Source organism: Hypanus sabinus, chromosome 2, assembly GCF_030144855.1.
Source record: "Hypanus sabinus isolate sHypSab1 chromosome 2, sHypSab1.hap1, whole genome shotgun sequence".
Lineage (NCBI taxonomy): Eukaryota > Metazoa > Chordata > Chondrichthyes > Myliobatiformes > Dasyatidae > Hypanus > Hypanus sabinus.
This window is the reverse complement of record NC_082707.1, coordinates 204,635,990-204,663,416: the sequence shown is the minus strand read 5'-3', so window position 1 is coordinate 204,663,416 and position 27,427 is coordinate 204,635,990. Positions and strand designations below refer to the sequence as shown.

At 40.7% G+C, this 27,427-nt stretch overlaps 1 protein-coding gene across 4 annotated transcripts in view; it reads right to left on the bottom strand.

Annotated features, from left to right (window-relative positions):
- The window catches only part of si:dkey-87k14.1 (leucine-rich repeat transmembrane protein FLRT2), a 104,611-nt gene that overhangs the window by 76,586 nt on the left and 598 nt on the right, over window positions 1-27,427 (bottom strand). The window contains exons 1-3 of one of the 4 annotated variants that reach the window (XM_059962477.1): window positions 27,308-27,368; window positions 16,084-16,144; window positions 13,627-13,723 (exon numbers count right to left, since the gene is read on the bottom strand). The gene's annotated coding sequence lies outside the window, so the exon portion shown is untranslated. Of the gene's footprint in view, window positions 1-13,626; window positions 13,724-16,075; window positions 16,145-27,307; window positions 27,413-27,427 lie in introns of those variants that run through there. The other 3 variants (XM_059962485.1, XM_059962470.1, XM_059962492.1) reach the window with 3 other exon arrangements.

Sequence of the window (27,427 nt, the reverse complement as noted above, 5' to 3'; positions counted from 1 at the left end):
ACAGTTTTACTCCTCAACCATCAAGCTCTTGAACCAAAGGGGATAACTTCACTCAACTTCACTCCACCCCATCACAGAAAATTCCCAACAACCCATGGACTCACTTTCAAGGACTCTTCATCTCATGTTCTCAATATTTAGTGCTTATTTATTTATTATTATTTTTTATTTCCATTTAACTTTGTATATTTGCACAGTTTGTTGTCTTTTGCACATTGGCTGTTTGCCCATCCTGTTGGTGTCGTCTTTCATTCATTCTGTTATGGTTCTTGGATTTACTGAGCATGCCTGCAAGAAAACAGATCTTAGGGTTGTACATGATGACATACATGTACTTTGATAATAAATCTACTTTGAACTTTGAAAAGATAATTGGCAGGTCAGCTTTTTTGAACGATGTTCCTAAACTGTGGAATTCAATACCATATAGCCATATAACAATTATAGCACAGAAACAGGCCATTTCGGCCCTTCCAGTCCATGCCGAGTGCTTACTCTCACCTAGTCCCACTGACCCACACTCAGCCCATAACCCTCCATTCCTTTCCTGTCCATATACCTATCCAACTTTACTTTAAATGCCTCTACCACTTCTACTGGAAGCTCGTTCCACACAGCTATCACTCTCCGAGTAAAGAAATTCCCCATCATGTTACCCTTAAACTTTTGCTCCCTAACCCTCAACTCATGTCCTCTTGTTTGAATCGCCCCTGCTCTCAATGGAAAAAGCCTATCCATGTCAACTCTATCTATCCCCCTTATAATTTTAAATACCTCTATCAAGTCCCCCTTCAACCTTCTACGCTCCAAAGAATAACGACCTAACTTGTTCAACCTTTCCCTGTAACTTAGATGCTGAAACCCTGGTAACTTTCAAGTAAATCTTCTGTGTACTCTTTCTATTTTGTTGACATCTTTCCTATAATTCAGTGACCAGAACTGTATACAATACTCCAAATTTGGCCTCACCAATGCCTTGTACAATTTTAACATTACATCCCAACTCTTATACTCAATGGTCTGATTTATAAAGGCCAGCATACCAAAAGCTTTCTTCATTACCCTACCCACGAGATTCCACTTTCAGGGAACTATGTACCATTATTTCTAGATCACTCTGTTCTACTGCATTCTTCAGTGCCCTAACATTTACCATGTATGTCCTATTTGGATTATTCCTACCAAACTGTAGCACCTCACACTTATCAGCATTAAACTCCATCTGCCATCATTCAGTCCACTCTTCTAACCAGCCTAAATCTCTCTGCAAACTTTGAAAACCTACTTCATTATCCACAACGCCACCTACCTTAGTAGAACTAGGACTACTATACCTAGGACTACTAGAATGAGGACTACTATACCTAGAACTATAAGTGATGCAGACTTAGTTGACACTTTTAAACACCATCTCAAAAACTATTGAATTAATCTTGCTTCTAACTAACAAGTTTTTTTATCTTTTATTTTCATGTTTGTACTTTATCCCATTGTAAAGCACATTGAACTACATTGTATAAAAGATTTTCTATAAATAAGTTATTAATATTATTATTAATAATAACATCCTCTGCTTCAAGAGGAAAAATTCTGCCTTTCTAATGCATACACACAGCAGTCCTTCATCCCTGGTATCTTCAGTAAATCTTCAGTATGGTCTCTAAAGCCCTCACATCTTTGCTAAAGTGTGGAGCCCAAAACTCGATAAAATACTCCAGCTGGATCTGAACCAGTATTTTATAAAGGATAATGGTGACTTGCTGAATTTAATTTATGAAACCCAGGATTATGTATGATCTTTCTAAAACACCATCTTGACTTTCTAGTTTCAAAGAATAATCCACAGAGTTTCTGTGTTGGTAACCCTCTCAACCTATTACTTTGTATATGTCGCGGTGTCCATGGTGTGCATCAATGACAGGAAACCCTTGCAGGAGAATTTTTAAATTGGAAAAGCCAATGCACTGGGGTGGTCCTTCTCTCTCAAACTCCGGGTCCGGGTCCAGTGGTATGAACAAGCGTCATAATCTGGGCTCTTCCTTGGTACCAGTGGATGACCATGACATCTTCTGTGTCTTGTCAATGCCCTTTGCCCTCCACAGAGCATTGCAATACCACCTTCCTGGCTGTTGGATCACCTGAGCAGACTTCATATATAAATTAAATTAAATAACTAGTGCAAAAAGTGAGAGAAAAATAGTGAGTTAGTGTACATAGGTTCATTATCCACTCAGAAATCTGATGGCAGAGAGGAGGAATCAGTTCTTAAAACAGTGAGAGTGTGTCTTCAGGCTCCTATACATACATCCTCCCTGATGGTAGCAATGAGGAGAGGGCATGTCCTGGGTGATGGAAGTCCTTAATGACAAATGAATATTGCATTTTCACATTTTTCTTATCAGCATATGTACAATGGATTCAGTTGTGTCCTTGACACTTTGGTCTTAATTATTAGGCTGCTCCAACTAGCCCCGAAGTTTCATGGAAGTAGTTAAAAAGATATAAAAAGGACAAACCGAGAAACAAATTATGCATTTAAGTGAAATACAGAACAAATTAGAACACTACCAATACTACTACAATACTATGAAATTTTTTATTAGTTCCTAATATTTATCGAGGGATGAATTCATCCAGTCTACGCAATGAACAAAATCAATGTAGATACCTAGAGCAAAAAATGGACTACTTTCAAACCATGATGGCATCCAAATATTCACTTGCATTGTAACGTTCAAGATGATTGACGATACCTTCAAATTCTTCGTAGTTCCTAATTTGTTGACGTAGTGAAATCGTTTCATTTTCGCTCCTTGCTGTTTCTGGCATCTCCAAGTTTGACTGGAGAACATCTCCGAGCAAAACAGTTCTGAATTGGCTTACTGTTTATTTCTTACCGGCTAACAGTGATAAAAAAATCATTGCTTTTTGAACACAAACAACCGCAACTGATGCTATTTTAAAACCTCATCACTCAAAGTACAGTGTAGCACTGAGCGGCCACAGAAGTGCATGCAACTGACACTAATTAGAACCTGATCAATAACAGTCTCCTGCCCCAATATTGTGACATAGTGTCTCAAATAAATGAAGTAAATCCAGTCTATTTTCTAGAGTAGTTTTTGTTCTTTAAGATTTGTCCCAAATAAGCGGCTATGCTGATTAACCGATGGCCCAGTTAACTGGAATCCACTGTACTTCACATTTTTCATTAATAGGCATCATTTGCCATCCTTCTGCTGAATTCACCACCCATTCTATATCTCCCTGAGCCGACAATTGTTCTCTACAACACCCACTGCATCTTTAAGTTTGTGAACCTGCAGATTTGGAAATTGGAAATTGTGCCCTCCATACAAACTCCTAAACGATTTGTCTTTATTAAGAAACAACTGGGACAACTAATCCGATTAACGAAACATCTGATGGAGGGACCATTTGGCCCATTGAATCTGCACTACTATTTCATCATGGCTAATTTATTATTATTCCTCTCAATACCATTCTCCTGCCTTCTTCTCATAATTTTTGATGCTCTTTAAAATCAAGAATCTAGCAACTTCCACTTTAAATATACCCAGTGATTTGTCTTCCAGAACCAGCTCTAGCAATGAATTCCACAAATTCACCACCCTCTGGAGAAATAATTAACTCCTCATCTCTTTTCTAAAGGAATGTCCCTCTATTCTGAGGCTGTGCCCTCTGGTCCTTAACTACCCCGTGATAGGAAACATCCGCAGCAAATCCACTCTATCTGGCCTTTCAATATTTGACGGGTTTCAGTGAGATACCCCCTCATTCTTCTAAACTCCAGCAAGTATAGACCCAGAGCCATCAAACACTCCTCTTATATTAACCCTTTCATTCCCAGTAACATTCTCATTCGTCCAAATTTTAAAGTAAATTTATTTTCAATGTACATATATGTCACCATATACCAACCTGAGATTCATTTTCTTATGGGTATTCACAGGAAATACAAAGAAACGCAACAGAATCAGTGAAAAGCCATACACAGCAAATACAGACAAACAACCAATGTGAAAAAGACACCAAACTGTGCAAATACAAGAAGAAGAAAAAAATAAACCAAATAATAATAAATAAGCAATAAATATCAAGAGCTTGAGTTGTAGAGTCCTTGAAAGTTGTAGTCTCGTGAACCTCCTCTGGACCCTCTCCAATGCCAGCATATCCTTTCTTAGATAAGGGGTCAAAAACTGCCCAGCACAGTACTCCTAATTGCAGTCTGACCAATGCCTTATGAAACTTCAGCATTACATTCCCACTTGATTTCCTTGAGGAACTGGAACCTAACCTGCCCCCAGGTATCCTTAGCTCCATCTGGGCTTTCTATGCACCCATCTGCAGGCTACTGAAAACCCATTGTTACCACTTTGCTCTCTCACTCAGCTTCAAGTTCTCAGCATTCCACTCCACTTATTTTCTCCCTCTCGCACCACCTTCTGGCCTCATATCTCAACTCCAGCCCATACCTTGCTTCAGCATCAATCCTTGCCTGCTCTAGCAGCTGCAGTCTCCAATTCAGTATTATATAATATGTTTGTTTACTTATTTATTGATTGATTGAGATACAGCATGGAAAAGGCCCTTCTGTCTCTCTGAGTCATGGTGCACAGCAATGCCCTATTTAAGCCTAGACAAATGACAGGACAATTTACAATGACCAATTGACCTAATAACCAGTATGTCTTTGGACTGTGGGGGGAAACCAGAGCACCCAGATCTCAGTGCAGAGTTCAGTAAACCTCATGGAGTAGTAAGCTGAATCGCCTGTCCCTCACCTCTGGCCCCAATATCCTGACATTTTCAATCTGGCCCAGTGCTTAAATCATCCAAAGCTGGGGTCATTCCTCCCTCTCGGACCCAGGCCCTGCCACTTTGATATGCCCTCAGGCCTGAGCTATGCAGCGTCGACCTTTCCCATCTGGCCTGAAGCTTAAAATCAGCCAACCATCTCTCTCACTCTCGTGCATGGGCCCCACCGCTTCACCTTGATCTACCTCTTCGAACTGGCTCCAAGTCGTTCCAGCAATGGCCATATATTAGCTCATTCCTCGTTCTCTGGTCCGGGCCCCACTGGCGCGATTTGGCCTGTACACGCCACATCCTGCACCTTCGGGACTTCAGTTTGCACTACAAAAATGCCAGGTCATACAGGTAGTTCGAAAGCTCAACTTTGAAAGGGAGGATACAGGCTATGACTGCAGTGATAATTTTCCAGAAAAACTGTGATTGATAAAGTAGTTAGTAGTTTTGTTTGTGGCCAATAAGTCGTCATTGTCTTTCACCAGTGCCATTGTAAACCTTACTTAATTTACTTTCCTCAAGCAAGAAGGCTGATCAACACCTCCAACCACTAATATCACCCCACCACATCTCCCCCAGCCATCACTATGCTATCATTTCCTGTCAGAGGCACCTTATGTACAGACACTCCAGGGCCTAGCATCACTTTATGCATCTATGTATATAAGCTATCTTATCTATTTATATTTATTGTGTTTTAATATTATTGTATTTTTCATCTTATTGTGTCTTTTTATGCTACATTGGATCTGGAATAATGATTATTTCATTCTTCTTTACACTTGTGTACTGGAAATGACATTAAACAATTTTGAGTTTTGAATTTTGAATCCAAAAGCACTGCAAAATACAAAAGGCATCCTATTAGAGTTTGGGTAATTTGCAATTTCTTTTCCTGGAATCATAAGCTTTAGATGTTAGGTTTTCAGCTTTTGAGTTAGAGGTGACAAATGGCTCCGTTTGATTTCTTCATGTTTTCCAGCGTTTTCTCCTAAAGAGTGGCTTTTACTAGTGATGGCTAACAACTTGTCAGCAATCCAGGTGTGGAGTGTACACTCTGCAGCTACAGATGTAGGAAGTACAAGATTCAGGCCGCCAGCTTAATCTGACCTCTCAAATTACTTGGTAGCTAGTTCAATGGGAAATAATTCTTTTTCGAAGCAGAGATCACACAGGACGTGAATAGATCAGCAGGTATTACCTGCATGGTTAATGTGTTTTCTTGAACTGGTTTTGTTTCAAAGAAACAAGGCATCATGGTCCCTCAGACTAACATGATGGTGACAAGCCAATTCATTTTTGGTTACTGTGATTGAGGTATAAATGTGGGTCTGGCATAGAATATGAGCATGCAAGCGTTTGATTCAATCTGTCATTCAAATGACTGATGTTCCAACATTGCTGCACTCCTTTGGAATTCACTGAAATGTTTATTCTACCCTCAGTGACCACTTTATTAGGCGCACCCCCACACCTGCTCATTAATGCAAATATCTAATCAGCCAATCATGTGGCAGCACTCATTGCATAAAAGCATGCAGACATGGTCAAGGGGCTCAGTTGTTGTTCAGACCAAGCATCAGAATAGGGGGAAAAAAGTTATTTAAATTACTTTGACCATAGAATGATTGCTGGTGCCAGATGGGGTGGTTTGAGTATCTCAGAAACTACCCATCTTCTATAATTTTCATGGACAACTCTCTCAGGTTTACAGAGAATGGGAAACTGAGCACAGAAATCAACACTCAGTGGCCAAGTGTAAAGGTACCTCTTCTACCTAATAAAGTGGCCATCCTCCTCAAGGTCTGATGTGTCGTGTGTTCAGAGAAGCTTTTCTGTACACTGTAAAATGTTACTGTCAGCTTGAACCAGTCTGGCTATTCTCCTCTGACCTCCCTCATTAACAAAGTGCTTTTGCCCTCTGAATTTTCTATTTTAGTTTTTCACATCATTCTCTGTAAGTTCCCACAATAATCAGCATGAGGGTGACCAGAAATTGTGGATTGATTTTGTGATATTAATAGAAGGACAATTAATTTTCAGGAATAGAGAGGTTACTCTTCTGCTATAAAAAATTGATTTCAACATTTAAGAGACGTTCGGATAGGCACATGGATGGTAGGCATACTGAGGGCTATGTTCCAGCGCAGATCGATGGGAGTAGGCTGTTTAAATGGTTCAGCATGGAATAGATAGGCTGAAGGGTCTGTTACTGAGCTGTATTTTTCTATGATTCTATGACCCTCAACATTTTACCTTTCACCCTTGACCCATGACCTCTAGTTGCAGTCCCACCCGACCTCAGTGGAAAAAGCCTGCTTGCATTTACCATCTACACACCTCAAAATGTTGTATACCTCTATCAACTCTCCCCTCAACCTTTAACGTTCAGAGGAACAAAGTTCTAAATAATAAGAATCAAGTTTTAAACAACTTTTGTTTTAAAACGGTGTTAGACAGGCAACAAACTTCAAGGAATTAGATTGCCAAGCTTAAGATAGGGTCAGCTAATCACACAGTTGTCAAGAATGAATTGATTACACCTTGGCAATAAAATAGACCAGAATTAGAAGCTCAGAAACTCCTCAGAATCATGAATAGTGAAGGAAATAACATGGAGAGATCTGAAAATATTTCAGCAAAAAAATATTATCATGACTTCCTGTAAAACAAGGGCTGAATTATCACATTAGAGTAATTGAAAAACTATTGTATTTTTTTGCTGAAAACTTGGATAAAGATAAAATCTTCAGACCAATTAAACTGCTGGGTATTTATAACAAGCTGCTTAGCTCTACAATGCAGGCATCTGTTCTCACTCTTTCAGAATACTGTCTCCTACCTTCAAATCTGCTGCAGATTCACACAAACCTGTCACACAGAACATTAACATCTACAGTATTGATTCCCAATGAATTTTCAGGTGTTAGTGTGTACCAGTATCTTGAATATATTTGACCATTATTGCGAAGGCCATGACTTTAAAAATAACTGAACAAGCCTGCTATTGAGGAATAAAATCCACTCAGGCAAAACTCCAATGCTTTTCTGACACCAAGGGTTTTTCAGATTTTAGTATGTACCAGTTCCATTTGACCACTGTTGAAAAAGCCATGGATACAGTGCCAATTGGGTGGTGGGGTGGAATTACAACTCTACCACAGGAGATATAAGGCACTCCTTCCCTCCAACAGCCTGCAAGGGACCCTTGGGCAAAGTGCAGTACCTTCTTAGCCCCCTGATCAGGGTCACGTGGAGCCACAGGAGCAGGTAGTGGATAGTCATCTGAGCAACCTGTGTATATCACAAGTCCTGGCTATGTGACCACTCATGCCAGGTAGACAATCCTTAAAGAGTATTGATAATGGCTGGGGTCACCTATCATGTAAAGATATTGCTCAGAAGAAAGAAATGGCAAACGACTTATGTACAAAAATTTTCCAAGAACAATTATGGTCATGGAAAGACCAAGATCATGCTCATGAAACAGTACGGCACATTAAAATAATTCCAATCTTGAAAAATGACTGAGCATGCCTACTATCCAGGAATGAAGTCCTCTCGGGCAAAGTGCCAATGCTTTTTTTAAATAACATCATAAAAGTTAGTGCACACTTCCTTTGTTCACCATTTTGAGGTGGGATTTAAAAGATTTAAAGAGATAGTTTGTGGAGGAACAAAAGACAAGAGCAAAGCTACCATGTAGAGATCTAATTACAATCTCTCCTGGTGAAGCACGGTTCTAGTGTCTGCATTTTACTATCAGCTGAGTTTAAGAAATGGAGTTTATAGCCATCTCCAAGGTACCGTAGATTCCGGACTACAGAGCGCACCTGATTAAAAGCCGCACACTCTAATTTTAGAAAGAAAATCAACTTTGTACTTGTACAGGCCGCACCGGATTTTAAGCCGCAGGTGTCCCACGTTGTAATATGAGATATTTACACAGAAAGATATTACACGTGAGGATTTTTTAACTTTTAATTAAATCCGTATGGTAACATAAACAAATACATATTGCAAATGCTTTTTTTCGAACAGTGCCTGTAACACAGCTACTTTTAAATATACCTAGGTATCGGTAACACACAAATTACGTTGCGTATACTTTTTTACTGAACAGTGCACGAACAACATTCCAATATCTCCTAACAACTGGTAAAAAAAATATATATACTGCAGCCTACCGGGAAAAGTTATTGATTGCCTTCTTCATCTTCCTCCTGCGCACTAAAACCATCAAAGTCCTCTTCTTCAGTGTCCGAATTGAACAACCTCAGGATCTCGTCACTCACTTCAGTCTCTTCGTTGTCGCTCTCACTTGAGCGCACGCGGTCCTCTTCATCACGCAGCAGTCCAGCCTTTCGAAACCCGTTGGTGATGGTGGATGTTGTGACACGGCTCCATTCATTTAGGATCCACTGGCAGACTTGAGTTAAAGATGCTCTTCGCATGCATCCTGTTTTGGTAAAGGATTTCTCGCCGCTCGTCATCCAAGCCTCCCGCTCAACGCGCAGCGCCACTTTAAATGCCCGGTTCACGCTGATGTCCAGTGGCTGCAAATACTTCGTAGTGCCCCCAGGAATCACAGCTGGAATTGAGTTTGTACTCTTGATGGCAGCTTTAACTGAACTTTCATTGTCAGCCGCTTAAAAATCACCATTGGTGGAAGCTTTAGTTCGGATGCTGTGCAGCTCAGAACACAAGTAAAATGCGTTCTCTCATGGTCACTTGTTTTCAGTGTGATGGACGAGTCAACTTTTTTATTAACAGTCCGAGTGAGAGGCAGGTCAAACGTCAAAGGTACTTCATCCATATTTATGATATCATCTGGCCCGATGGAATTCTCCGCTATCTTTGTTTGAGTGAATGTGCGGAAGTTAGCAAGTTTTTCCTCGTGGTTGGGAGGGAGCTGCTGACACAGAGTCGTGCGTACCCTGATGGACAGGCCTTTACGTCTCATAAATCTAAAACACCACAATGGCCTACCTCTAAAATCTTCGATTTTCATTTTGGTGGCGATTGCTTTAGCCTTCAGTCTGATCTGCACTGTGGAAACACCGCGGCCGCCTGCTCTCTGTGTGTTAACCCAGTCTTCAAGAAAGTTTTCAAGTTCGGGCCATCTGCTATGATTACCTCTGAAAACTTTTGTCGTCTTTTTGCATTGACTCAGTTCTTCACGCTGGCGTCTCCACCGTCTCACCATCGATTCATTTATGCCAAGATTATGTGCAGCAGCTCGATTTCCTTCTTCAACCGCCAGATTGATCGCCTTTAACTTAAAAGCTGCATCTTATGCTTTTCTTCGAGTGTTTTCCATGTTGATGAGGGTGAGTACAGTTGACTGATTTACAACAATTTAATTGTGAAAGTGCGCTTGATTTATCGTACAATTTCATTGGACCTCTGTGAACTACTCATCAATTTTATTGGTCTACTGTTACGAGGCGAAATGTTTTTGGCGGCATGAAAAAAAAGATGCATTAGCCGCACCGTAGTATAGGCCGCAGTGTTGCCGCAGTGTTCAAAGCGTGGGAAAAAAGTAGCGGCTTATAGTCTGGAATTTACGGTAATCTGTATCCTCATCTGTACCACCAACCTGTGTTCATTTCCCCACCCTACAACTCTACTATCAACCTCTCTTTCTTCCACAATTATTTCCTCCAAATATTTCTTCATTTCATTTAGAGGTTGTGTTGCTGGTAGAATATAACTGAGTTTAAATTGTTCCACATGCCCGATAATGTTAGAAATCCTGCTTTTCAATTAATACTCATCCTCACCCACTTTTACTCATTCTTTCTTTTAACTTGCCAAATCCAACATCAAAAAGAAATGGATTTATGAAAGGGAAATCATGGTTAACAAATATGCTGGAGTTCTTTATGTCTGTATCAATGTTGATATTCTGTGTTTCATGGTCCCTTTCTGCCCCCCACCACTTCCTCATCAATGTCAACATATTTCCCCAAACCCTTGTACTTTCATTATGCAGTAATCTTTCATGAGTTTCCTTATGGGAGAGGAGGTGGCAAAGAGGAGGAAAGAGATTCAATTCACATCCTGTGTTTGGATTTACAAACACTGGAGAAGGGAAATGATAGATTGCCACTTTATCAGAATTGGAATCAAGTTAATATCACTGACAAGACGTACAAACAAGCTGGATGAACTCAGCAGGTCGGGCAGCATCCGCTGAAATGAGCAGTCAACGGACGCTTCCTGACCTGCTGAGTTCATCCAGCTTGCTTGTACGTCTTGATCTGACCATAGCATCTGCAGTGTACTTTGTGTCTAATATCACTGCCATATGTCCTGAAAGTTCTTGTTTGTGGCAGCAGTATGTTGAAACACATAATAATAATAAAAAGTGCTACAAATTACAATAAGAATATATATATGTAAATAAGTTAAATAAGTTATGCAAAAAGGAGCAAAAATAGAAATAAATAGCAACGTAGTGTTCATGGGTTCATTGTCCATTCAGAAGTCTGACTGCAGTGGGAAAGAAGTGTTCCTTAAACATTGAGTGTGTGTCTTCAGGCTCTGTACCTCCTCCTTGATGGTAGCAATGAGAGGGTACATCCTGGGTGATGAGCATCCTTCATGATAGATGCAGCCTGTTTGAGGCATTACCATTTGAAGATGTCCTCAATTCTGGGGAGGCTAGTGCTCATGATGGAGCTGCCTCAGCTAGCAACTTGCTGCAACTTTTTTCTAACCCTGTGCATGGCTCCTCCATACCAGGCAGTGATGTAACCAGTCAGAATGCTCTCTATGGTACATACGCAGAAATTTGCTAGAGTCTTTGGTGACATACTAATTTGCCAGAAGCTCCTAATGAGATATAGCTGGAGTTGTGCAGCCTTAGACTTTGTAATTGCATCTATATGTTGGGCCCTGGATAGATCCTCAGAGATGTTGACACTTAGCAACTTGAAACTGGTCACCCTTTCCTTTGGTGAGGACTGGTGTGCGTTCCCTTGACATTCCATTCCTGAAGTCTACAATCAGTTCCTTAGTCTTACTGACATCGAGTACAAGGTTGTTGTCGCAATACAGTTCAATCACTAAACCGCCAACCACCATTTAACCACCAACTAAAAACAAAAAATACCAGGGGCTTTGAGTAGAATTTTGGCTTTAGGATATGACCAGGGGATGAAAGGGATGAAAGAGAACATGATACAAGTATCAGTATCCGGACCAAGCGAGTGGACGTAACTCTAATGACAGCCTTTACTACAAAGGGAATGGAGTATAAAAGCAGCAGAAAAAATAGTATAATTTTGCACTGTTGAGGCTACTGCTGTTGTTCTACAGTATTTACATCTTTGGTTTCCATACTTGGGGAAAGATATATCAATTTTGTCTTCCAGTAAACAAATTTCCTTTCCTTTCCCCTTCCGGTATCCTTCACTCTGACCTTTTAACTTTTCTCACCTGCCTATTACCTCCCCCAGGAACCCTGCTCCTTTCCTTTCTTGCCTGGTCACTCTCCTCACCTATCATGTTCCTTCTTCTCCAGCCCTTGACTTTTCCCACACACCTGACTTCACCTGTCATCCCCAACGAGCCTTTTTCCCCTCCCCCCCACCTTTTTTTTCTGGCACCTTCCCTCTTCCTTCTCAGTCCTGAAGAAGGGTCTCGGCACGAAATAGCGACTGTTTATTCATTTCCATAGATGCTGCCGGACCACCTGAGTTCCTCCAGCATTTTGTACACCTTGCTTTGGATTTCCAGCATCAGCAGAGTTTCTTTCGCTTAGTTTGTTGTTACATTTGAAACAATCAGAGAGGAGTCATTACACTGATATCTGGGGCGAAGGAATGTCCATCTGTCTGGGCTTATATTCACTGGGGGATTGAAGAATGAGAGACGAACTTATTGAGATACGTGAGATTCCGAGGATGAGCTGTTTTCACTGATAATGATATCTGGAACATTGCATGTGGATTCTGATTCTGTTCATACCAGAAAGTGCTGGAGTTGGCTATTGAATATATTCCAGGTGGAGATTGATTGTTTCCCTTAAATTATGCGAACAAGACAGACAAAATGCGGGAGGAACTCAGGAGGGCAGGCAGCTTCTATGGAGTAGAGGAAACAGCTGGTGTTTTATGCCAGGACCCTTCATCAATTGTACAAATGTGAAAGATGATGTTGACAGCAAAGTCGATTCAGGCAAGATCTTATTGAACATCATGAAGTACCCTACCAACCCTGCTCATGGACTGTTTGTCCCATTCCCATCAGGGAGGAGGCTACATATCATCCACATCAGGACCACCAAACTCAAAAACAGTTGCTTTCCCCAAGCAGTAAGGCTGATCAACATCTCCAACCACTAGTCCACTCCTCCAATCCCAGAACCATCATGACTTTATCATTTCCTGTCAGAATTACCTTATGTGCAGACAGTCCTGTACCTAACACCTATTTATGGCCATGCAATCAATCTATATACATAAGCCATCTTATGTATTTATTGTGGTTTTATTATTCTTTATCTTATTGTGATTTTTGTGCTGCTTTGGATCCGGAGTAACAATTATTTCGTTCTCCTTTACACTTGTGTACCGGAAATGACATTAAACAATCCTGAATCTTGATGTCCTCACTTGACTCATTCAGAGCTTTGCTTACAGTGGTCCTGCTATTCTACCTTTGGACACCTGTCTGATACCCCTCATGTCCAAGCCTGCCCTCCCACCCCCTTTCATTTGTTCTTCTCTTTCTGTACCTTTCGAAATATTCTCACAAATTCTCGCTTTGAACACTGTTTCAGTCACGTACCTTGAGTTGAACAACGCTTAGTCTCGATTCTTTCTGTGACAATCCTCCTTTAAAAATGCAACTTGTTGAAATAATTTTCTCACAGTAGTTTCAAAGCCTGCAAAGAAAATAATGTAGAAATCAATATCTGAAACAACTATCCACATTAAGAACAGTAATGACTTCAGTTTATGTAGTTCTGTATAATATAAAAACAGTTTCAAGCTCCTGGGTGTCAACAACTCTGAAGATCTAAACAAGAGAAATTCTGTAGATGATAGAAGTCCAAAGCAGCACATATAAAGTGCTGGAGCAACTCAGCAGGTCAGGCAGCATCTGTTGAAATGAATAAACAGTCAATGTTTTGGGCCGAGGCCATTCATCAAGAAAGGAAAGGAAGGGAGAAGAAGCCAGAATAAGAAGATGTGGAGAAGGGAAGGAGGCTATCTGGAAGACGATAGGTGAAGCCAGGCGAGTGGGATGGAGGAGTAACACCTTATATTCCATCTGAGTAGCCCTCAACCTGATGACATGAATATCAAATTCTCCTTCGGATAAAAAAATTGTCCCCACCCCTTCTCTTCCTTGATTCCCCACTCTGACCTTTCACCTCTTCACACCTGCCTATTACTTCCCCCTCATCTTTCCCTTTCTCTGATGGTCCACTCTCCTCTCCTATTAAGATTCCTTCTTCTCCAGCCCTTGACCTTTCCCATCCAGCTGGCTTCATCTATCACTTCACAGCTAGCCTCTTTCCCCTCCCACCAACTTTTTATTCTACAACACACACAAAATGCTGGTAAAACACAGCAGGCCAGGCAGCATCTATAGGGAGAAGCTCTGCTGTGTTCTATCAGCATTTTGTGTGTGTTGTTGTTTGAATTTCCAGCATCTGCAGATTTCCTCGTGTTTGACCTTTTTATTCTGGTGTCTTTCCCCTTTATTCTCAGCCCTGATATGTTGACTGTATCTTCATTTCCATAGATATTGCCTAACATGCTGAGTTGCTCCAGCATTTTGTGTCCAAAGATCTATCCTGGGCCCAACATGTTATGCAATTACTAAGAAGGCTATATTTCATGAAGTGTTCAAGGACGTTTGGTGCAGATATGTTACCAAAGACTCCAGCAAATTTCTACTTACGTACCATGGAGCCATTCTAACCAGTTGCATCACTGGTATGAGGGGCCACTGCACAAAATCACAAAAAGATGCAGAAAGTTGCAAACCCATCCAGCTTCATTCTGGGCACTAACCTCCTGTAGCATCAAGGACTTGTTCAAAAGACTTGTTTAAAAGGGCCCTCATCATGCAGGGCATGCCCTTTTCTAATTGCTATCATCAAGTAGGAGGTACAGGAGCCGGAAGACACACATTCAACATTTTAGGAACAGCTTCATTTTCTCCACCATCAGATTTCTGAACCAACAATGAATTAATGTACACTACACTACTTGTATTTAGATATATTTTATTGTAATTTATATTTTTATTATATACTGTGACGTACTACCGCAAAACAGTTAATTTCATGGCTGTATACAATATTGTGCAAAAGTCTTAGACACATATATATATAGCTAGTAATTGTCACTGTGCAGTAGAGTGAGTTTGTAAATCTGGCAGTAGCAAAGGGTGTTGGGAATGGCAAGGGTGGAGCGCTGTGGAAGGGGTGTAGGACACATGGCAGAGAAAGAGTACCAGGGGTGGGAGGTGGTGCGGGCACAGACACACCCAGTCCTGAGGCACCAGGCACTTGATCAAAACAATCAGTTTACTGATCATTAAAGAATATCTCTCTGGTGTTTCCCGCTCCTTTCCCCCTTTCCCAAAAATGATTCCCCTCTCCCTACCCCATTCACACTCTCAGTCCACAATAGAGACCCATATCAGAATCAGGTTTATCATCACTCACATATGTCATGAAATGTGTTTTTTCTTTTGTGGCAGCAGTAAACTACAATACATAAAATGACTACAGTGGAGTGCAAAATTCTTCGGCGTCTTAGCTATACATATTTGTCTAAGACTTTTGTCACCTTGGTGATTGCATGTCATGTAGAACGTGCCCTCTTCTCACTGCGCAGCAGACTGAACACACACATTCAACATTTTAGGAAGAGCTTCTTTCCCTCCACCATTACATTTCTGAACACACACTGATCCCATATACACTACATCACCATCTTCTTTCCAATTTTTTGCTCTCTTTTTGCACAACTGAAAAATGTATTTCTTCATGTAATTTATAGTCTTATTACTATGTATTGCACTATAGTGCTGCCATAGTACAACAAATTTCACGACATATGCCAGTGAGCTTAAACCTGGTTCTGATTCTGATCTGAGTCAAATAGCCCAGCCGATTTGATCATTATATTAGTGTCACACAGCACTGCAGAATAGAAACAAGTTCAGCCTATCTCATCTGAGCTGGACAATAATTCTGCATAGTACCATTGACCCGCACCTCCTTACCATTGTTGAGCATCTACTTATCCAAATTTCACTTAAATGGTGAAATCAAGCCTGCATTCACCTGCATGGGAAGAGGGAAAGGAGAGGTGAGAGAGCAGAAAGCACCAGAGAGACATTCTATAATGATCAATGAACCAGTTGTTTGGAATCATGTAACTTTGCCTGGTGTCTCAGGTGTGGGTGTGACTGCACCCATGGCATCCCCCTGCCCCTGGCACTTCTCCTCTGCCACCTGTTCCACACCTCCCTTTCAGTGCCCCATCCTCATCATTCCCAATACACTTTGCCCCTGCCAAATTTAAAAACTCGCTCTCCACTCCATGTTGACAAATTCATATATAGATATATATATATTTTACCTATTTTGCACAGTGTTGTTTCCTTGAATGTCAAACTCTTTGCAGACAGTTAAGCACATCCGAAGTGGACCCACTGTTATAGTTTACAAAATTCTACTTCTAATTTACACACTAGAATCCACAAGAAGGAAAGGACAATAATTGAATTAAATTAGCCAAAGTTTTCCTGATTCTTCTCCAACTCTCGATAGAATCCAATGGGAGAATGAAATTTCAGCATTGTGTACCTGGTGGAATCTGTACCCCCGTTGCTTCTTCATTCAAACAAGGCAAAATTAAAAGCCCAAGTCATAGCCACAAAAGATTCTGCAGATGCTGGAAATTCAGATCAACACACACAAAATACTGGAGGAACTCAGCAGGTCAGGCAGCATCTATGGGTGTCCTGATTAAAGACCTCATTCTGAAACATCAACTGTGTATTCATTTCCATAGATGCTGTGTGTCCTACTGAGTTCCTCCAGCATTTTGTGTGTGTTGCATACAATAAAAACCAATTTATTTTCTGTTAAGTAACAACAGCTGGAGTTAACAGTAAACTGCAGGAAATACTGATAGGAGATTTAATTGTCAATGTGACTTGCTAAGCTTTATTTGACCACACTTGGAGTTATCCTGTGAAAAATTCAGTGATATTCACAATTAATTTTCCTTGTTTAATTATTTTGAGCGTTTACAATGATCAGTTAGGAAGAATGTAAGACTTTAAAGTGTTGACAGGTATTTTTATTAAATCTTGCATGGATCCTAATTATAATGTGGCTTAAAATATACAAGCAAAATCTAATGAAGATGACTGAATACATGAGGAAATTACTGGAATATTAAATTGTGTTTCTAATACATGGAAAGATTATGCGAAGATGCCAACTTCAGAAGTAAATGAATTTTCAAAATTGGACGTACAGTAATAACATACTACTAACTTAAATGCCTTTCATCTCAGGATTTGGTTTGAGTCCAACTTATGTTCATAAGATGAAAGTCTCCTCTCTCTGCTGCTAATAATAAATTGGTACTCTTATTCGGGGCCACAGGGTGGGCTGAGTTCAAGCTGGAAAAAGTCACACTGATTGAATAACAGAGCAGGTTTTGAGGTTGAAGATAAAGCTCAATGCAGAGAGAACATTACGTGAGACACGTAATGACAGAACCTAAGTTACTTAAAGTTAACACTGCAGAGAGAGGGCAAGAAAATATTCCATTTCCTGAAATTATCATAGAAAAGAAAAGCAATTAGAGGGTATTGCGGCTTTTGGGGCAGTAGCAGTATAAGAGAATGGCCTTTCATTTCGATTTGATGAGAGCAAAACAGTTTTGTGTCTATACTTGGTAATATAACTTAAACAAAATGAGATTACTCATTTCAGGTCATCAAAATTACAAAAATTACCCAAAATTACTTGGCACGGTAGAGAAGTGGTTATAGTGCCAGCGACCCAGGCTCAATTACTGCTGCTGCCTGTACAGGCTCGTTCGGCTGGAAGGGCCTCTTTACTGTGCTGTATCTCTAAGTAAATAAATACTCAGTCTGAGTCCAGTTATTAGAAGCTATTAGCCCAATTAAGCACAAATTGGCACTAAATCAGCACGTTCATTGGGAAATTTCACAGGCACCAGTGTAGGGGTAGGGGTGGAGAGGTCATCTGGGCATTAGAAAAGCTTTCTATCAAGAATGAGATTAAGGAGCATGTTTGATGCAGGGCAAGCTAATGAATCGCCAGTCACTCAAAGCATAGAACTCCAGTACCCATCACCACATACTCATACCTCACTGAGTCCAAATTGTTGACAAATAAAAGGCGACAGAGAGGAAATGAAGAGTCAGGAATGGAAGAAGTTTAATATGCTATTACATCGATGAAATCATTAGTGTCTGAGATACACAAAATTATGAGGGGCATAAGCAGGGTAGATTCAAGTGGACTTTGTCCTATAATAGATATTAAAAATGGAACACTTATCATCATAGAGAGCATCTTCACATCAGCCAGTACTGTCTGGTTTGGTGCATCATCCTCTCACAAGATAAGAAAAAGTACAGCCAACAACAAGAAAGGTCATTGGCTGCCATCTAGCATTACTACAAGACTTATATGTGTCGAGGACAGAGAAATGGCCAGGAAAAATTATTGCGGATACTACCCACCTTGCAAACTGCCTTTTCCAAAAGGTCCCTTCTGGAAAGTGCTAAAGGGCTATTAAACAAAATCTTCATACCATCTTAAAAGTATCTTCCCCCAAGCAGTTAATCAGACCAAGCATTCTAGTTATTGAATTGAATTGACTTTACACCCACCATCCATTACCCCACCACTGCACTGTGCTGAAAACACTTTAAATCAGTGCATTGTAAATACATGAGAATATTTATATATTGATGCACATTTTATTCTATATCTATACTTCTAATGTTATTTCTGTATTAATTTTTATTATGATTGTTGGATGTTGTTTTAGTTGCATGTCACACCACAGAAAATTTCTAATTCATGCAAATAGATCTGGCCAATAAAAGTTCATCCTTGATACATTTAGAATGAAGACAAGAAGGTTTTCCAGAGACATCTGAGTGAGATTTTTTTTTAATCTCAATGGTTGGAATCTGGAATACTTTGAAATGATGGTGGAGGAAGAGATTCTCACAATGGGCGAGCACTTGAATTACCAAGGCATGGGAAGGCTATAGACCAAGTACCAGCGTATGGGATTAGTATAGATGCCTAATCTATACTCTTTACCACTATTCTATACATCCTTACCGCTCTGCATCAGATTCTTCTATCTTTTAGAATTGAATTTAAAGTTCTCTCACTTGTTTTTAAAGCTCTCAATGGTCTGGGACCAGAATACATCACAGATTTGCTTTGCATTACAGTTCTCAGGTCTTCATCTGCCAGTCCCTTAAATTTAAACAATCTTTCTCAAAAGATAATTAGCACATCAGCTTTTCTGAACTATGCTCCTAAACTGTGGAACTCAATACCTAAAACTTTAAGGGGTGCAGATTGTCCATCTTAAACACCAGCTCAAAAGCTATTTATTTAAACTTGCTTTTAACTGACAACTTCTTGTCTTTTATATTCATGTTTGCAGCATATTCCATTGTAAAATACTTCAAACTATGTTGTCTGTATGGAAAGTGCGCTAAAAATAAGTTTCAGTATTATTCTAGTACTTTTATTTCAGATCGCAAGCTGGTAAAACCTGAGGTAACGGGCATAGCCAAGCACACTCATTGCTCAACTGAAAGAACTTCTGGACTATTCCAGTGGTGTTTACTATTGTGGCTTTCTGGAGATTTACATAAATATTGCTGCATAGCCCAAATTGTTTAATGCTATTGTGTAGTGATTTAGGGATGATAACAGCTGTAGATATTACTACAGGGACAATGTTCATGTTCCATCATTAGTATTGTTGCTATTATTATTATTATTATTGTTGTTGTTGTTGTTGTTGTTGTTGTTGTTGTTAGACAATAGACAATAGACAGTAGGTGCAGGAGTAGGCCATTCGGCCCTTCTAGCCAGCACCGCCATTCACTGTGATCATGGCTGATCATACACTATCAGTACCCCGTTCCTGCCCTCCCCCCATATCCCTTGACCCCGCTATCTATAAGAGCTCTATCTAACTCTCTCTTGAATGCATCCAGAGACTTGGCCTCCACTGCCTTCTGGGGCAGACCATTCCACATATCCACCACTCTCTGGGTGAAAAAGTTTTTCCGCATCTCTGTTCTAAATGGCCTACCCCTTATTCTTAAACTGTGGCCTCTAGTTCTGGACTCACGCATCAGCGGGAACATGCTTCCTGCCTCCAGTGTGTCCAATCCCTTAATAATCTTATATGTTTCAATTAGATCCCTCTCATCCTTCTAAATTCCAATGTATACAAGCCCAATCTCTCCAATCTTTCAACATATGACAGTCCCGCCATTCCAGGAATTAACCTTGTGAACCTACGCTACACTCCCTCAATAGCAAGAATGTCCTTCCTCAAATTTGGAGATCAAAACTGCACACAATACTCCAGGTGTGGTCTCACCAGGGCAGAAGGACCTCTTTACTCGTATACTCAATTCCTCTTGTTATAAAAGCCAGTTGTTGTTGTTTTTATTAATAGCTGGGTGGATAGGGCCTGTTTCTGTAATGACGATATAGCACACTGAAGAGATAACTCAGAGGTAGGAGAGCAGCTGATGGAAACTGACTTTGACAGTAACAGTAGCATTACAGTCATTTGCTCATATTGACTTTTGACTTGGAATAAGGACGATCAGTCAATAAGGTGTAGGCTGGCTCCCAGAGGATTCACATAGGTCTCATTCCACTCTTATTTTCCAGTAACCTATTTTGTCTCACATGCCCATCAACTCCCTCTGGGTTTCCTGCCAACAGCTGCTATTGATGGCATGGTGAATTAATTCATTATAAAAGTGATTGGCAGGAAACTGAGGGAGATTTGATGGGCTTGGGAGAGAAAATAGCTTACTATGGCTGGTAGGAAACCAAAGCACCAAGAGGGAACTCATGTTGTGACAGGAGAAGTACATAAATTCTACACAGACAGCACCTGATGTTAGGATAGAACCACTGAAGCTCTGATGGAGCAACACTCCTTGCAGTGCCAAAGCGCCACCCTATGCCAGCTGTCGTTCATTCTGCCTAATAGTCTTTGTCGATGTGTTAGGTTTTACAGTAGGTTCAGTATTGCTGTGGTCTGGGATTTGTGAGGCCTTTCAAGTCTAAGTATAGTGAAGAAGATTGTAGAGGATTGATGGTTACTTTAATAGTTACAGGAGTGGAACCCGGCGTGGTCTTCTGCCACTGTACCATGTCCACTTCAAGGTTCAACATGTTGTCTGTTCAGAGATGCTCTTCCGCACACCACTGTTGTAACATGAGGTTATCTGAGTTACTCTTGCCTTCCTGTCAACTTCAGTCACTCTACTAATTCTCCTCTGACTTCTCTCATTAATAAAGCATTTTAGCCTACAGTATACTATAGTGTCGGCTTTTAGGAGAGAAAACTTGAGAGACATGCTGGTCAGTACCAAATTACATGCAGCCTAAACTTTGAGGTGTGGGGGATAAACTGTAAGGTATCTGAAACTGTAAGAACATCTGAAAGTATACACAACAGAACCCATGGAACTGCCATTCACTGGACTTCATTTCACAATTTTTTGCATAATTCTTTGTAAACTCTAGAGCAGGGGATCCCAACCTTTTTTTATGCCATCATTCCATAGTCAAAGTCACTTAGATCACATTTTTTACCCATTCTGTTGTTTGATCTGAACAATAAGTAAACCTCTTGACTTGTCTGCATGCTTTTATGCACTGAGTTGTTGATATATGATTGTCTGATTAGATACAGGTTTACCGAATAAAATGACCATTCAGTGTATGTTTATATCAATCCTGTTCATAACTGAATTGATACCATCTGTATTATGTACAAGGTATTTCTTATAATTTATTCTTTTTCCATTTAACTCCTACTCCTGCATTACTCTAAACACCCATCAGCGAGGACAAAATGTGGCATCCACACCAGGACCCACCAGACTCAAAACACTTATTTTCCCTAAGCAGCAAAGCTGCTCAGCAACTCCACGCACTAACCCACCACTCCACATCCCCGTCATCACTCCTTTATTTCATATCAGTCACTCCTGTGTCATGAGCTCTGTGAGCCTCTGCAACAAGTTGTAGGGTGTTGGGCTTCTAAGTTTCTCAAGCACCTGTGTTTACTGATTGTTGTCTGAACTGGAGCTGTGTTCCCTGTTGAATCTTGTCAACTTCATTGTGACTGGCATGGGTTTTCCACATTTTGTGATTATTTAAAGTGGACTCCTGTTTACCACTCCTTGTGGGGTACTGTGTGTTGAGAATGTTTGTCTTGTGGTATCGCTCAGTCATATCACCAACGTTCAGTTTGAATTCCTATGTATAACCTTTTGTTTCTGCCTCTACATGGGAGCCTGCCATTCGTCCACACCTGGGTTCAGTCGAAACCAGCACTCATTGTGATACCTCTGTGCCTGGCTTCACTTTATGGACAATCCAAGTATATAAGCTATCTCATGTATTTATATTAATTGTATTTTTATATATTTTCTTATTGTTTTTCTCTGTGCCACATCAGATCTGGAGTAACAATTATTTTGTTCTCTTTTAGACATGTGTACTGGAAATGACATTAAACAATCCTGAAGTTTGAACTTGGTTATTTGTTTACTGATATAGCAAAGGTGTAAAAATTGCAGAGGGTGAGAAGGCAATGTTGGTGCTGAAAGGTTGTCTAACATCACAGACGATGGCATTGGTATGCAAGCTGTTCACATCTTACAGTAGGCTAAGCATCTAACTAGTGAAGTTTCTCATATTTTATGTAAGACTCATCATCATCTTTATGTGCAGTGTCACTTGACGTGTGCATTCTGTGGTCCCATGATCATGATTGTTCTTGGCAAATTTGTCTATAGAAGTGGTTTGTCATTGCTTTCTTCTGGACAGTGTTCTTACAAGACGGCTGACCCCAGCCATTATCAATACTCTTCAGAGACTATCTGCCTGGCATCAGTGTTTGAATAACCAGGGCTTGTGATATGCACCAAATGCTCATTTTGCCATCCACCACGTGTTCCCCCGCTTTGTGGAGGCGAGGGGGGGTGGGGGTTGCTAAGCAGTTGCTACACTTTGCACAAGGGTGACCTTTAGGCTAGCAGAGAGAAGGAACACCATATACCCCTTTTGGTAGAGATGTATCTCCACCCCACCACACATGCCTTTCCTGTTTTTCCACTAATTGGGTGAATGGGTATCTGATGCCCTACATGCTAAGAAATAGCAGCAATCTATTCCAATTTGTAATTCAAAGTTCAAAAATGTTCTAAGTTCAAAGTAAATGTGTAACGAAAATACATATATGGCACTGTATACATTCCTGAGATTCATTTTCTTGGGGGCATTCACAATAAATAGAAGCTATGAAAAACCTCACAAGACACTAACCAATGTGCAAAAGACAACAAACTGTGCAAATACATAAAGAAAAAAATATAATACTAATCATAAATGAATAAACAATAAGCATTGAGAACACAAGTTGTAGTCTTTTAAGAATGAATCCATTAGGTAGTGGAATCCGTTCAGTGCTGAACTATTAAAGTTATTAGTTTTCTTAAAGTTTAGCACGTAGGGTATCAGATACCAACTCACGCAATTAGTGGAAAAACAGGAAAGGCTTGTACATTGTATTAAAATCTAGTTGTCGAACAATCTAGCTTTGTACACAGACAACCGAATTGCCGCCTTATGTTACACAGTGATGTATCGGAAGGAGGTGTTTACCGACGGTAACAGATACAATCTTTTACACGTTTCTGTGAACTAAGATTATTTTTAGGATTGCGTAAGATTTCCAGTATACAAGTTGAAAGGAGAACGTATAATTGTTACTCCGGATCCTATCCAGCACAAAATTACACAATAAGATATAGAACACAATAATTAAAAAAAACACAATAAATATAATTACGTAAGATAGCTTATATACGAAGACTGATTGTATGTGCATAAGTGACGCTGGGTACTGGTGTCTGTACAGAAGGTGGCGGACAGAAAGGGTAAAGTAGTGGTTCTGGGATGGGCCGAATATCTTCAGCTTTTGGAAACATCCGAATAAATCGGAAAAGCTCTTGGTGCTCTCTCCACGTCTCGCTCGGCGCTGAGAGGCCGGCAAGAGAGGCGCTGTGCAGTCGGCAGCCACTCTCACCCATTCACGGGAGAGACAGCGAGCGTGTAGCCAGCAACTGCCGCCAAGTCGAGATAAGACGCTGACAGGGCAGAAAGCAGGATCGATGGGGAGTGTAGGAGTTGGTCACTGCTCGAGATTTAACGTGCCACGTTAACTGATCTCTCAACCCCGAAACAGACCCAAAAAAAAGTAGAAGCTTGTGATGAGATAATAGTTGAAAGGAAGTACGTGCCGAATTCACGAATAAACAACTCAATAGTGGATGGAGAGGAAACAGAAGCATTTCTATACAGTGCCCACACAGTAATCATCAGAGTGGTACACACAGGCGGGTTTGTTGTCAAGAGAATACTTCTACGTGTTAGGAGACCTCACACATCAGCGAGAGAGAGTGCGCGACAGATAAAGTTGTATCCCGCCGGCGCCTTCTTTAAAATCCCAGTGTCACCCAATGATCTCTCTTAGGCTGGAAAACCGCTGCATATCTTTGCACAGATTGACTGCAACAAGCCAATGTGTTATTTAATCATAAAGGGAGCTCAGGAAATGTGTTTACATTTCACTTTTTGGGTCCCACTTTAAAATGAGAAAACGGATCCTTCCCTTTTACCATTTGTGTTAGAACGAAAACGAGCCAATTACAGTGAATAGTGGAGCATAAAGCTGCTTTTTAAACCGCTATTGTACCAATGAAGTTATCACCGACATCTCTCTGAGCATGGGGCGGGTATGATTGTCACTGAACAAGATTCAAGATTGTTTATTTCCAGTACACCAGTGTAAAGGGGAACGAAACAATCGATACTCCGTATCCAATACAGCACAAGAAGATTAAAAAATCACAACAAAATGCGTAATAAATGTATAAAAATGTATATACATAGATTGAATTGTTTTAATAAAACTATCCTGAATAAGGCAGTGGTTCCGAAGACGAGTAAGTGATTAAACTTGCATCCATTCGTTAAATACTTCAGTGATTCTGCATTTCGATTCGGTGTAAAAGTGGACAATTAAGAATTTTTTTATGTTTATACAAACATGATTGCAAAATGCGAATTGGTCTGGACTCGATTCTTGTAGACAACACAAGCAGATTAGTGACTTGCCCAGCATCAAGTTAAATTTCGAATCGCTCTAGATTTGGAAGCTGAAAATCTTTATTTTGCATTTTACATCAAAACACCCCATACAGTGAATTGTGTCAGGAAAGAACCACTTCCTTCCCGTTGTTGTGTCTGTCGTTTTTAAGTTATAAATCTGCATTTCTGAAACACGTTTGTTTTCGACAGGCAGCGAAAGGGAGTCGATTTATTTATTTTCCGCCGCCAGGGAGTCAGTGTCTTTTTCCGCTCTTCTCGCGGCGCACATCATTTTTCTAAATTAGTTCACCACTTGTCCCGATAGCCAAGTCTGATGACGCTGGTTGTCCAGGAACTGTTTTCCCAGATAGACAGCCTATTCAGCCCATCGAGCCTGCTTCCGCGTTTCTTTATACAGCCTTTACAACCACTCGCCGTCCACTTAAATACAGCTACCATTCGTAGCCAGAATCTCACCCCTTTTTGGGTGGGAGTCTTATTCGGTTTAACTGTGATCACCCTCAGGTATTGGGATGTCAATTTTTGACTCCCCCCGCGTAGAGAGATGGTCTCTACGCCCACCTGGTGCGAGTTCAAAGCTTCGTCTCGGGAAAGAAAGCCCCGGGGCGGGTCGTTTTTTAACACTTCTCCAGCGCTTGAGAAGTTCATTTGGTTTGGAACGAGTCTTGACTGCAAGATCAGGCAATGAGTCCTTCCAACAACTGAAAGCTGTGCCTATTGGATAAGAGATCAAATTGGCGAGGGAATCAGTGCTGGGGGGTGGGGGGGGGGGGGTGGAAAGTAGATAGTGACCAGATTTCGAGTCTTTTGTTTATGTACTTCTCCTCTCCTATTTACTGTTCTCCTACCAGACGCTCGGGAGCTGTAATAAAGACATTTATTTTAGCCTATACTTCCCCTGGATCTAAAAGGCTTAACCGTTGTCAAAAAAAAACGCAACCGCGAAAAAAGGACATAGTTTTTTTGGTCTTAATTGAATTTTTTTTATTTAATCCGATCGATTTGAGGACAGTTTTACAGCGGACAATTCAGTAAACAATAAACAACTTCGATAGTTTTAAGATTCCCTCTACTTTGTAGACCTGTTCTATTAAAAAAAACACTTATCAAACATATTTCGGATGACAGGCTTGTCTAAGCAGCTTTTGTTAGTATCATACTGTTGTCCAGTGTCTTCGCCGCCGCAAGGTAGTTTTGATTTGCTTTTTGTGGTGGATTTATACGGGAAGTCTGAAGTAGGGGAAAACGAGGTTTCTCAGCTGAAACTCAACCTTCCTGTTAAAAAGGTTTCGGCCCGTTTCGGCTGACTGTTTATTCATTTCCAGAGATGCTGCCCGATCCGTGAGTTCCTCTCGCATTTTGTGTGTGTTTCTCAATTGAGAACCGGGGTTTCAGGAGGGAAGCGCCGCGCTGGGATATAAGCATCCGTGAAAACTCACTGCCTTCCTTTCCAACACGTGAGGGGAAGTATCCTGACCGATAAACACCATTTATCAGTTTGCCGCGGTCGCGATTGCAGATCGTGAAAGCGATACTGGAGAATTGAAACGAATGGCCATTGCGGCGTGGCCGAAGTGGAGGGCATCCATAAGCAGAGAGGCAATTAGGAGAGAAAACATGCGTGAAAAGATAGGGCGCTTAAGAAAACAGCGAATTGTCAACACGTGTGGCTGGAACGCGTGAAACATTGAAGGGAGCAGATAAAACATGTAGCGCAATAGGGAAAAATCGGCGAAATCGTGCGCTTAATCTTGTGATCTGAAACTGCAAATAAACACGAAAGTTTAATTAGAAAGTGTACAGAACGCATTCACCTTCCCTGCGTTAAAAGTGAACATAATTTAACAACCAGCTGCCCGATTTCAGAGTAACTTGGCTTAATACTTTTTTCTTATGAATGTAGCTCGCAGTTTTATCCACAACGACTGGTAATCCAGACCCCCTCTGCCTTTTTAAACGAATTTACGACTTGGGACCAAGACCAAGACCTACCTCAATTCTGGCCGCTTCTACGCTCGCCAGTCACACAGAGAACCATTTTACTCCGCTGAGGGGGGACAACCTGTTGAATTCTTGGGAACTGAAGTTTAAACAGTCCTGTACTCCTGAGTC